Here is a 12,789-nt window from a genome sequence, read left to right as displayed (position 1 = left end):
TATTCTGTTTAAAGTTTCGAATACTGTTTTGCTAACCGTTTTGGTTAAGGCACTGAAACATAAATTTTGATATCGGTACTGTTTTGGGATAGTCTATATATAGATAAATAAATTATATATGTATAAATTATATTTCAAAATAATATCAATGTAAGTCTTAAAAAGTTAAAACATAAATTTATAAAACTCAATAATACTTTTAAGTTCTCAATCCAGTTATTACAAAAAATAATCACTCATCTTCATCACGAAAATGAGAGTAAGGATTTGATTTTTAGTCCTCGAGCAAAGGGGATTAAAAAAAAGTTAAGAAAATAGTTTTCAAATGTGAGAATTGGAATGAAAATTGTAAAAATACACTAAAAATATAAAATTTCGGTCAGCACACTAAAAATCGCCGGTACACCGAAAACTTGTCGATATTGATCGAAACGCACCAGTATGACTAGTATTTGATTCGGTATGAAACATATACATTTCCTATACCGATCACTGCCTGACACGATAAATACCAGCAGGTGTGACACCGTATTTAAAACTTTGATTCTCCTACCTAATAATCACATGTAGGATTTAAGGAGAAATCGTTCATTGATTCCTTGCTTACCTCTATGCCAACCAGTAACCATACATCAAACACAAACTTAAACCAAAAGAATGAAACATTCATGCCATAAATTCCCCACCGGAGTCCATAAATGACTCTGAAACCATTTACATAAAAGGATTAAATGCCATGTAATTTAATAAACGTCCAAGAAATTTATGGTACATGGAAATATATCACTACCATCAAGAATTTATGCAATCTTGACTCTCTCTACTTATGATGAATTTTCATCAGCATCTATAAAAATTGCTGCAATCTCCAGATGAAAGATCAAAATTTTTCTATTTCAACCTAACATCCATTCAAGGACACCAATAAAGAAAAAGACCAAACTTTATCAATTATGACCACTTTTCATTATTTTACAGTTTTTGATCACCGACTGAGCTGATTGGCCAAAACGCCCGATTTGAATATAAATTTTTTTTCCAGCTTATCTCAATTCATCTTATCTAATCATTCAACTTTTACAAATTCACACACAAAATATAATAAACAATTTCAAATCTCAAAATAAAAATAATATTAAAAAATAACATTCTAACTATATTTTATTCAATTTTTAACTTTCATCTTAACTCACTATCCAAACCTCCCCTTAATGGAATAAAATATACTTTGCCTTCAAAACAGTATGATGCCAAATAGTATAGAAAAATAAATATATATATTTTTTTATAATATATGTGCAATATTGGAGGCAGAGTCAGAGGGCAGAGTCGGAGTCGAAGTTAGTCTGACTTTTCAAGAAAAAAAACTCCGACTCCAACTTTTTGGAGTCAAAGCAGAGCCAAAGCGGTCGTAGTATTCACTTACAAAATAACGTGATGGGATAAATGTTGGGTGACTTAGTGTTCGATTGGGAATGTGAAAATCACCGCTTGACAGTGACCAAGCAACTGCGTAAGCGCTTCAACGCATTCCACCGCAACTTGCACAAGATATATTTATCATATGGACGCCACGAAGAAGTGCTGGTTGGTGTGACTAGCTTGGTCGACCCCCTTGTTTGGGTTAAGTTGTGTGGGAGGTCGGGAAGTGACGCATTTAAGGTATAGTTTTTATTTTATCAAATTAAACCATATATCTACTAATTTAATATGTCTACTTATTGTTGTGGTAAATCCGTTTGTTTATCATAACTAACATTGGGTTTGTATGACAGAAAATCTCTCATCAAAATCGAGAGAATCGAAAACTGCTCATAATTAACCACACATCAAGCCGTAAATCATTTGTCCGAATTCTTGAGTAGAAGGTATAAGGTTTCAAATAATTTCTTTTCATATAAATACACTTATCCCAAATGGTAAGCTCATATCCCAACAATAGGCAACATAATGACTCATTATGTATTAAATCATAAGAAGTGCTCTTTGAGAGTATCCATAAGCCGGTTTATTTTATATATAGGTAACTAATTTGCTTAGGATCTTTTTATAAGGGTCGTCGGCCATGAGGTATGGCCTTTTAGTTCATCTCTATTTTGGGAGTTCTAAAACAGAAGGCCAAAAATGTTATAAAATATACTTCTTGTTAGGAATGTGGGGGGATAGAGGGAGATACATCTTTAAAAATGCATGAGGTAGTTTAGAAGATGGATACTTCTTGTTATTGTCCATACTAGGTGAGTTGGCTAAGCATGCACATTCATATTCTATATATTTCGTTTTGCCTGGCCCGGAAGTATAATTGGTTTAGAACCAGTTAGGCCCATATAGGAGGACCTAAAATTTTATCCAAACTTAAGTCTGTCACACTGGTATATGATCTTGGAAGCATAGCCTTATGAAGAAGATATAAATATAACATTCAAGTTATATTGTTTGTTAGCCGAGCTTGCTCTCCTTTTATTTCACTGATTTTTCTCATATCCAATTGACTGTTCGTACGACACTAGTTTATGATGGGTTACTCTAGCTTTAGCAATTAAAATGAACATGTCCACCACAATAATGTTTTTCTGACACAACTATCTTCTTTTTCACATTTGCGCACACATATAGTGAGCTGAAAAGACAAATGTGGTTGAGTCCTACAAAGAGACCAGATGGTCTAAGAAGAATGGAAAACTTGTCACAACTGCAAAGAAGATACTTACGTGAGTAGTACATTTACAGTCCCAACTGATCTATGTTACTTTTCGAATGTAATAACATGCCATGGTATATAATCAGATATTTTGTCCATGTGTAGAACGAGATGGTTTGTAAGATGGATGGCCGAGAACCAGAGCGACATACTAATGAGGCAGCAACGGCTGTCTTTCGGGAGGTCCTTGGCCATAGACTAGGATATGCTAGAGGACTAGCGGAGATAGTCATCCCTGAGTCCTCTAGACAACGTGACCGAGATAGGGAGAAAGAGTACCTAACATTAATTGAAAAACATAAGTAAGATGCTGACAACTACAAGAGTCAGCTTGATGAGATGAGGGGAGAGATATGGGTGCTTAGGGAGAGACAAAATGAGATGGACGTGCTTAGGGAGAGACAGAACGAGATGGACAAGATGCTTCAAACTTTCTTTGCCAACATGCCGTAGTTCACTAAGTCTTTTCGAGAGACTGAGTGAACTGGTTCCCTCGCAAAGTAATGGGGAAGTATGTTTTGATTATTTTGGATGGTTTTTGTTAGTCAAGATATTAATTGGGCAATATATATATTATTATTATATATCCATATATATAAAGGGACCTATGTCTACACACAAGAGTTAACTGGGCAGGTTTTTTATTTTTGTGCTTTCGAGCATATCTGTAGATGACATCTACGGATAATGTTTTATGGTTATCTAGTGTCCCTGTCCCATTTGTTGACAAATAGGAGGCAAATATGATTGTGGCAAAAGTAAGGAGTAAAGTTCGATGTCAGTGTAAACTTCTTATTTGAAGAATAATTTTCTCACTTTATTATAGCTATTTTTTGGCATTGTCATGTTTAACTGGCCTTACTGCTTGTTATATAGGAACAACAACTGACATGAAGTTAGGTTGGTCGCCCAACCTAATTGATTTACACAGCGGGATTCCATGCTTCTTGTATCAATTTGTAGCTCCTAGTAATAAATCTCTCCATATCTTCATCTAACTTACTTTTGTGTTCTATTTTCTTCAAGTTTCCATTTTTTCTTAATATCTTTAGTGATAATGATTTTTTATTCAATCTCACATTCCATCAGTTTCGTGAGGTTGTATAGTGAAGAAGAGGAGTTACGTTCGAGATCGACGATGCAGCTAGCAAATAAGGTCTTGATCCGATCTCTCTGATCTATGAATTCCTTTATGCTTCTTTGACTTTGCAAATATGTTGCCTTCATTCAGTTACATCGATGACTTGGTTGCCGAGAAAATGGAAGAAGAGTACTTCTTGCGCTTGGCATTACTGATCTGATATTTGGTGATCTAAATAAGTACAATTATTGTGTCTTTCAAGTTTCAATAAAGCCTCAAGTCATATTTATAATCCAGTATTAAAATCATCTTCTATTATCTCATTCTACGTTATGGGATCTCTTTAAATTCCTTTACTGCAAGCTGCTTTGATGTTTATAAGATCTGGCAACATTATCTTGACCGCAACAGATTGCATATAATCCCATTGTTCACACAGTTACTGAAAACTATCAATTTTACCATCATTTTAACTGAGGAAACTAGTTATATAACTGAATTCAAGTGTGAGATTTTCATTTCCAACGATTTCCCCCAATCTCCATCTAATATGATGAGATTGAATTCAAGCAGCATATAATTTTTTGTATCGGTAAAGAATAACTTTATTGATGGTAGAAAGCAGGCATAGCCAATCAACATGGAATATGCTACTTTTTCTATCAACTCGTGCACTTTTGGTTGATCTATCAGGTGGCTATTTTTATTTTTCTCCTATATTACTTTTTCCATCTGGGTTGTTATAGATTCAGTGATATCTAGCTACGTTTGTTTTATTTTAATGTTATTCCGCTAATGTGACTTTAAAACATTATAAGTTGTGTAACAAATATAGCCATAGATTAGTGTTGCGACTGTGTGAGGAGTAAAAAGACTTGATTGTAATCATGAAAAACTAGCCAATATAGGTTCTGGAATAATAAAAAAAAAAGATCAAACAACATTACAAAAAAAAAAAAATCTCAATGCATGCAAGATGTGTCATATATATGACTCCATCAACTGTACTGCTAATCATTAAGTTTCAAGTTAATTAGTAGGAGTCGTACTCATAGTCTCATACTGCTAACAAATTATAAATTAGTAGTGCATGAGTTGCAATGGAGTACTGCTGCATCATGTTTAGAATAGAGAAATGCTTAGTCTATTTAGAGATTTTGTAAAAGTGAAATTATAAATTGATATTGTTAAGAAAAATATAAATAATTCAATCTAACTCTTTTTATCAGTTTAGATTTTTGAAATAAGTGATGATTTCATATCATATGTAACTTGATAGGAGATATCGGATGACATTAGGTTGGATGTTATTTTTCTTCAAATTAGAAATATGTGGCTTGAACAAGTTTATTGAATTTGTGATATCAAACTCTAGTGGGGAATGATTTTATTGCTTGAAGTTTATTTCGTATTGAATAAAATGGTTGTTGTTGTTCATATCCTTTGTGTCATTGTCATTTCCTTGTCTTTTCTTTCTTCTTAGTAAATGTAAGTGTTTATTTCTCGAGCACTTCCTGAAGTGGGCATTTATTGGCAAGTGATTTTGTTAACTATTCTTTAATTTCACATTGTAGGCTATCAACTTACAGAGTTCACACATATAATTGATTGCCACATTTACAAATTAATCTTGTTTAATCTAGAACATTTATAATAGTGAACTCGAATTCTAACATTTATAATAGTGAACATCTAGAACATTTAGACAAAGAACACGTATTAAGACAGTCTAACAAATGAACCTTTATAACATGTAACTCCAATTCATTAACTGTAAGAATGGGGCACCTATAGTGGGGCACCCCTTCACCTTCTCTTAGAGGTTATGAAGTGGTTTTTAAACCACTTCATGAGGCTTGAGGGCTGGCCATTAAGGGCCAGCTGGGGGTTATGTTTAGAGGGGCTATTTACATAGTCCCTCCCCCTTTTTGGATGATATACTTTGAAAAAGGAGTTTTCTCTCTCAAATAGTTGTCTCATGGCATCTAGGCTGTGGAACATGTGAGTGTTGCTCTGATATTACCATGTAGCAAACTCTACCATCGATACAGGAGACTTCAGATAAACGAAAACGACGACGAAGAATCCGTGGAACAACCACACTAGATTCTAGATATTTACGATGAGGTAATATCGCTTCCGCTGTGTACTTTGATCTAGTATTTCTAACATTAACAAACACCAACTGCACCACCGGGCAGAATGACAATGAGATATGAATCTCTTACACTTGTTCTATCACCCAAGAGATTGAAGGGTTGTTGTGTTACTGGGAAGTTTGGAAAGTGGTAAATAGAGGGTTATAAAGTGGCTTCAGAGGTACATAATTGTCAATTGAAGGCAATGCAGTATTCAAAATGGATATTTCATTTTGGATAACTTCTTACCAAAAACTTAAACACAATAGTATATAAGGGTGTTGAACCAGACCGGATTTTTTCCAGATCCGGTCCGAAACCCGGAAATCAGGGTGATTCGGGCGGTTATCCGCCCGGATTACACCCGGGCGGTTCAAAAAACTCTGGATCCGGTTACGGATCTGGTCATGTGACCCGGTTATCCGTAACCGGGTCATTTAAAAAGAAAAAAATCCGCCCTTTGAGTCTTCAGTCTCGCGCTGTCTCATTGTCTAGGGTTTGTTCTCGAATCCGAATACCTAATCGTGTTCCGTCGTCACTCTCAGTCTCGAATCTACCTCGTCTTCAATCCGTCGTCTCTCTCGGTCTCTCTCGGTCTCGAATCCGCCTTCTCTCTCGGTCTCTCTCGAATAGTTAGGGTTTGTTGTCTCGTCTTTCGACCTCACCGAGACACGGAAACAGAAATTTCGAAGTGCTTAAGGTATTTTTTTTTCATTTGCTCTGTTTTTCACATGTAAGTTTTAATCACTTGTTCTTCTAAGTTTTAGCAGAAGATTGATGGAAATTATTGTTATCCAAATTGTTACTGTAGATTATTGGTTGTGTACATTGGGTTATATCATGAGCACCTTGTGTTTCGTGAGTGTTATTATAGTACCCTGAGTTTTGTATTGAGTACCAGTACTGGGTTTTTGTATGGGTTGACTGTAAAAAAAATTTGATTGTATTTTTGTATGGATTTTTGTATGGGTTGATTGTAAAAAAAATGGATTTTTGTATGGGTGGATAACCCGGTTGAGTGCTGAATTTGATTGTATTTTTGTATGGGTTTTTGTATGGGTTGATTGTAAAAAAAAAGGATTTTTGTATGGGTGGATAACCCGGTTGAGTGCTGAATTTGATTGTATGGTTGAGTGTAAAAAAAATTTGATTGTTGGGTTTTACAGTTTCAACAAGGAACACTTCTTTGTGAGAAGAAGATGGAAAACAAAAATGTCTCTGCATTCTTTACTCAAAAACAATAGCAGAAGTACTAAAAAACTACGATAGAAATGTTTCTCAGTAGCATACCATTGGAGTACAAAAACCATACATGATTCTCTTTAGCTTATGAACAGATCGACGTACGCTTAGTTTCAAGGTTTGATGCAGATCGACTGGCCGTAAGAGTACATTGAGGCTACTTTCCAACCACAAATTTATAGATGTTCTTTCTCGTAAGGATTGATGAACCTAGTTATGATTTTAGGTATGATTACATCAAGTGAATCCAAAAGATTTATAATAATCTAAATAAGAATATTTCGTTGTTAAGAATGCACGAGTTTAGATTTATATAAATTTTTTAATTTGAAAAAATTCAGTTTCTGTAAATGAGGTAAATACATAGTGGTGAATACATGTTGGGGAGACAAGTTGTTGTGGCAAGCAATCTGTGAATACATGTTGGGGAGACAAGTTGTTGTGGCTCTGTATAGTTTTACCACTCAAATAGTATCATTTGGCCTTGGAAATCAGCAGATCAAATTATTTTCAGTTGGGTGTGTGTTTTATAGTTTTAGTTTTAGTTCAGTTATCCTTCTAGGATTTTTCAACTTTTATCTAATCATTCTCTACACAAGTCTTGGCTGAAAAGTAATTAAATGATTAGTTTTAGTTCAGTTATCCTTTGTATTTCTGGTTCAATCTGTCAGAACAAGAGTATCACCAAATCTGATCTCATCTTAAAAACTTTGATTATTAACTGTTAGCATGAGATTCCTTGTCTACTGGTAGCTAATGAAGACACGCTCAATGCTTGATCTCATCTTACACTTGACAGTATGGCACGCTAGGCATGACTTTTTTTTTTACTTTTTCTTCTGGATTAGTTGTTTTATTTGAAAATTGATCCATTTACTTTGGCTTATAAAAAAAATTGATCAATTCATGGTTGTGCTATTTGGTCATGTATATTGTTCAGCTACTCTGGGTGGTGCTCATTGGATTGGTGTTTGCACTCATAATCCAATCCCTGGCTGCAAATCTTGGTGTAAGCACAGGTAAGGCTACAAAGTAAACAAATCTCTAGAAATCTACCCAAAATAAGAGAGCAAAGTAAGATAATGTTGTTTATTTGTGTATATTGATCTCAGGCAAACACCTTTCAAAATTATGCAAAGCTGAGTACCCAAAATATGTGAAGTATTGCCCACGGCTGCAGAGATATGGGGTGCTCCATTCGGTTCTTTGTTTAATTAGTTGATCTTTGTAAATTTATTTCTTTTGTTCTTTGTAAATTTATGTTTTAGTTTAATTAGTTGTGATGTATTATTATTTCTTTTGTTTTTTGTAAATTTACGTCTTGCATTGTGATGTAACAACAATATTATTTATTTTACATTTTTATTTATTTTGCTTTTTTATTTATTTTGTTTGTTAATTTATTATCAGAATTTAAAAAAAGAAACTAAGTGCTATAAAAACATTTTTTTAAGTTTTAAAGTCCTTTTTTTTTTTAAAAAAAATTAAAGCCGGATTTAATCCGGTTATAACCTGGATTATAACCGGATTTGGTTATAATCCGGATCCGGATTGAATCCGGATATCCGGTTACAATCCGGATATCCGGATTCAATCCGGTTATCCGCCCGGATTAAATCCGGATTAATCCGGGCGGATAACCGCCCGGATTTTAGCATCCGGATCCGGATCCGGTTATGGCCGGATATCCGGATCCGGATCCGGATGAACACCCCTAATAGTATAGCTGACATCTGAATGCTATTGAGATAGTTGGCATCCCTGCAGAGGTGATGTCAACTATCAAATTGCTATCTATTTAAGTCATTTTATGGCTAACATCTAAATGTTTCTTTAGTTGCTTTAAGCTATTGATTTCTAAGGAATCTTGATTGCCATGGGTAATTCGATTCATGTACCATCTGACATGAAGAAAGGGGGATAAGTTCTAGTCAGACACTCATAAGAGATAATATTTGGCATCTTACTCAACATCCTTAGTTGTGTGGAAAGAAAAGAGTAATGTTTTCCATCTTGGATAATTCAAATCTGCTTACCTACTTTCTTTATTTCATTTTATTAGAGTTTAGCTGTTGGAAATGCCGGAGTTGAGGGGCTCAATCTTATTACAACTGTTGTTCTTGGAACAGATGAATCAATTAACAAGTTGGTGCAGCAACTTCATAATCTAGTAGATCTTCATGAGGAGGTAAGAAAATTCAGTTAGGAGGAAGGATCACGTATTACATCAAATAAATAAATAGCATTTTTAGAACCTCATATTTTTAACATAGGGAAAATGCTTGATGTGGCATTCTCCTAACGCTTGAATTTATTGTTTTAAAAAATAAGATCTGATCTAAAGGTTGATAGTTATAGATCCTCACTCAATAGTGTGTATATATGTTAATTATCCGTAGCTTCCTGTTCGACGACAATCATGGTGAATCACTCTACATCTTATAAATCCCACTGATAAAGACCTTCATGCTGATGCTTTCTTGAGTATTTACTAGTCATGTTCTGTTGATAATTTGTTGGCTGTGAAGAAATCTCCTTACCAAAAATGTCTTTATATCATCCTCACAATAATGTTTCTAACAATTGAATAATGGATTTTCTTTTTTCCATTTTTTAATGTTCAGACCTGGTGTATTGGCAATTATACTAGTTCATTGCTGGTCATATATACCTTTTATGACAAATCTACCCCATTAATTTTATTGCTTGTTGTGGACTGATGCATTTAATTACCTCCAAATGTCAGGCTGATGATTGCCACATGTATCCTTAAGGGTTGGTTGTAGTATTGTATGAAGATGTTCCACCCACCCCTGGCCAGTTGCATATTGTTATAGTCCTCTACCATTATACTTAAATTGAGGTGCGGAACATACATGTTATTTTAGTGATATTAAACTCCTCAAAATCTGCAATAATAGTGATGTGTGGCTTATGTAATTAGTAGCTCAGTTTGTACTTGATATGAGTATAATGCACCACCCAAGTGCATAAATATATATGAGTTTGGATGAATTGATGCACTTAAATATTTGAATTAGATGCAAATGGTGCCTTTAATATTTGTTGATGGGAATATTAATTAGTTGTCATTTAAGAGTTGAATTTTGATAGGTTAATGATGTTAATGCTTGATGTTTCCGATTTACAATCTAATAAATCATGTCCATGCAAGTTGTTGGGTATAATAATCATGTCCCTTGATGGTTTCCCTTGCTAATATAGTGTAATGAAAATGTAGGTGAATTTGACCCTATGGAAAAATAGTGTTTTGTGAATATGTTATAACTTTAAATTAAAGGTAGATTTGTTATAAATTATTAAACTTGTTAAAGGTAGGTTTCTTCTTAATCACACTACATTTGCCTTCCAATTATTGACCATTAAGGAAAAATGTACCTTAACGCTAACAGCGTAGACAGAAAAAAAAAAAAAAATTGTTCAAAGCATATTTGCGGCGAAATCGCATTCGTTGCAAAATGATTTTGGTTTCTGGAAAAAAGTTATTGCAACAATTTTAGTTCTATGGAAACACTTATATCCAATTTGCAAGTTTATTTGCGGCGATTATATTTCGTCGGAAATATCTCTATTGCGGCGAAAAACCGTCGCCGCAAAAATTCAGTTTGGACCTTTGAAACTTTTCCCAATGATGGATAAAATCGTTGGTATAGAACTTTTCTGGCGATTGGTGTATGTTGGTAATGAATACAATTGCGATGATTTAAGTACACCGTCGGAATAGTTATTTTCAATTGCGGCAATTATTTGACTATCTACAGCGATTATGTAATCGACGGCTAGAATTTTTCCAACGAATTAATTTCATCGTTGGAATAGGTCTCCCCATTCGCGACGATTATTGTGCCATTTGCGGTGATTATAATAGCCACAAATAGTTTTTTTTCCAACAATTTAATATGCAAACCAAATGGCCATTTGCATTTTATTCGGTATTTGCGGAGAAGAAAAAAAGGCAAAAAAAAGTAATTATTTGCGGCAATTTTTGGTATTTGCTGGGGTAAAACAGAAGTGAATAAACAAATACAACGGATTGACAGTGATTTATAAATTGCTGGGAATAGTCATATGAGGCGATTTAAGCACCTATTGCAGCGAATTTCAAACGTCGGGAAAAACCGATTTTCTTGTAGTGATTGTCTAACTATATGTTACCATTCTATTTCCTCAAAAAGTATGGTCCATTTTTGGCAACCTTTTCGGTATTCCTCTTGGTAGAAATTTAATTCTGTGACTTGGCTCAGGCGTGCTAGCTCTTCCTCCCAGGTGGGTTTTTTAATCGGTATCATGCTCATCATTGTTACTTGGTGTCTTTGGAGGAGAAGATACCTTGCTCGAATGGAAGGTAATTTGGAAACTGATGAAGCTGTTGTTCATTCTATTTGTGTGTGGATAGGCTCCCTTTGTCATGCGGCTAAGAACCCCAATAGGTTGCCCTGCCGGGATGGCATGATCCTAGAGGCCCTATGGATTAAACCGGTTGCACCAAAAGCTAACTGTTGCAAAGTGGTAAAGTGGCTTAAGCTGCCACCGAGGTGGTGCAAGTTGAGCACGGATGGTAGTAGTCTTGGTATCCTGGGCTCTTGTGGCACTGGTGGTGTTATTCGTAATGATTTAGGTTGGCTTGTCCAGGTTTTTGCCTATCCTATTGGTTTTGGATCTAACAATAGAGCAAAACTCCTGGCACTCCTTAAAGGTTTGAGGCTTTGCAAATCATTAAATAATTCAAATGTGATGGTAGAGATTGATTCGATGGTTGTTGTTTCTTGGTGGAATAGGGGTGATGTGGTGTTTGGTACCTGGAAGATTTTTGGGAAGAGTTTGTTCGTTTGACTCGTACTTTCAATTGCCGTTTCCAGTATGTGTTTCGTGAAGGTAATAAGGTGCAAATTGGTTAGCCAATAAGGGTGCCTCAGGCGTAGAATTGGTTTACTCTAATAGCTATAACATGCCTCGGATTCTTAGAGGATTGCTCCGGTTGGACTTCTCCGGCCTTCCCTCTTTAAGGTGTTAGTAGCCTGTTTTTTGTGGTTTTGGTTACCTTATTTTGATATATAGGCTTGTTTAGTTTGTTTTCTTGGTTGTGGTGTTGTTGGATTTTTTCTCTCATTGGCCTTGATTGTTTTTACGGTATTCTTCCGCCATAAGTGAGGGCTTTATGAATAAATTTGGGAGGGGGTCAGTATTGGATTTGTGACTTCCCGCTCTTCATTAAAATATATATATATGTTACCATTCTATTTATGGTTTTCTAATATTTTTCATCACTCAATTTAATTTTTAGTATTGACTAATAAAAATTACTATTTAAATCCACTTGTAGTGTATTGTTTAAAATTTAAATAGAATTTATTATACTAGTGTTATTAGACATTGGTATTACATGAACTATAAGTCTATATGTCTACAGTGTTATTATACATTATTATAAATAGACTTGTACCATAGGGTTTATATACAATTGTTAGTATTTATAGTTTATAGACTCATTATACTTTTACTATACTAATATCTAACTTATTCCTATTTTAGTTAATTATATACTAGACTTAACATTATATGTTATTATTATTATATTAGTTTCTAACTCATTTCTAATTTAATTA

The 12,789-nt window shown here is 34.5% G+C and overlaps 1 long non-coding RNA gene across 1 annotated transcript; it reads left to right on the top strand.

Annotated features, from left to right (window-relative positions):
* Nucleotides 1–6,416: 6,416 nt before the first annotated feature.
* On the top strand, nt 6,417–8,330 carry LOC118344747. The gene is made up of 3 exons (XR_004798500.1): nt 6,417–6,620; nt 8,103–8,181; nt 8,275–8,330. It is a non-coding gene; the product is annotated as an uncharacterized LOC118344747 (long non-coding RNA).
* Nucleotides 8,331–12,789: the final 4,459 nt, after the last annotated feature.

The sequence above is a fragment of the Juglans regia genome, chromosome 15 (genome assembly GCF_001411555.2).
Source record: "Juglans regia cultivar Chandler chromosome 15, Walnut 2.0, whole genome shotgun sequence".
Classification (NCBI taxonomy): domain Eukaryota; kingdom Viridiplantae; phylum Streptophyta; class Magnoliopsida; order Fagales; family Juglandaceae; genus Juglans; species Juglans regia.
The sequence above is the reverse complement of the archived record's forward strand: the minus strand, read 5'-3'. Positions and strand labels throughout refer to the sequence as shown.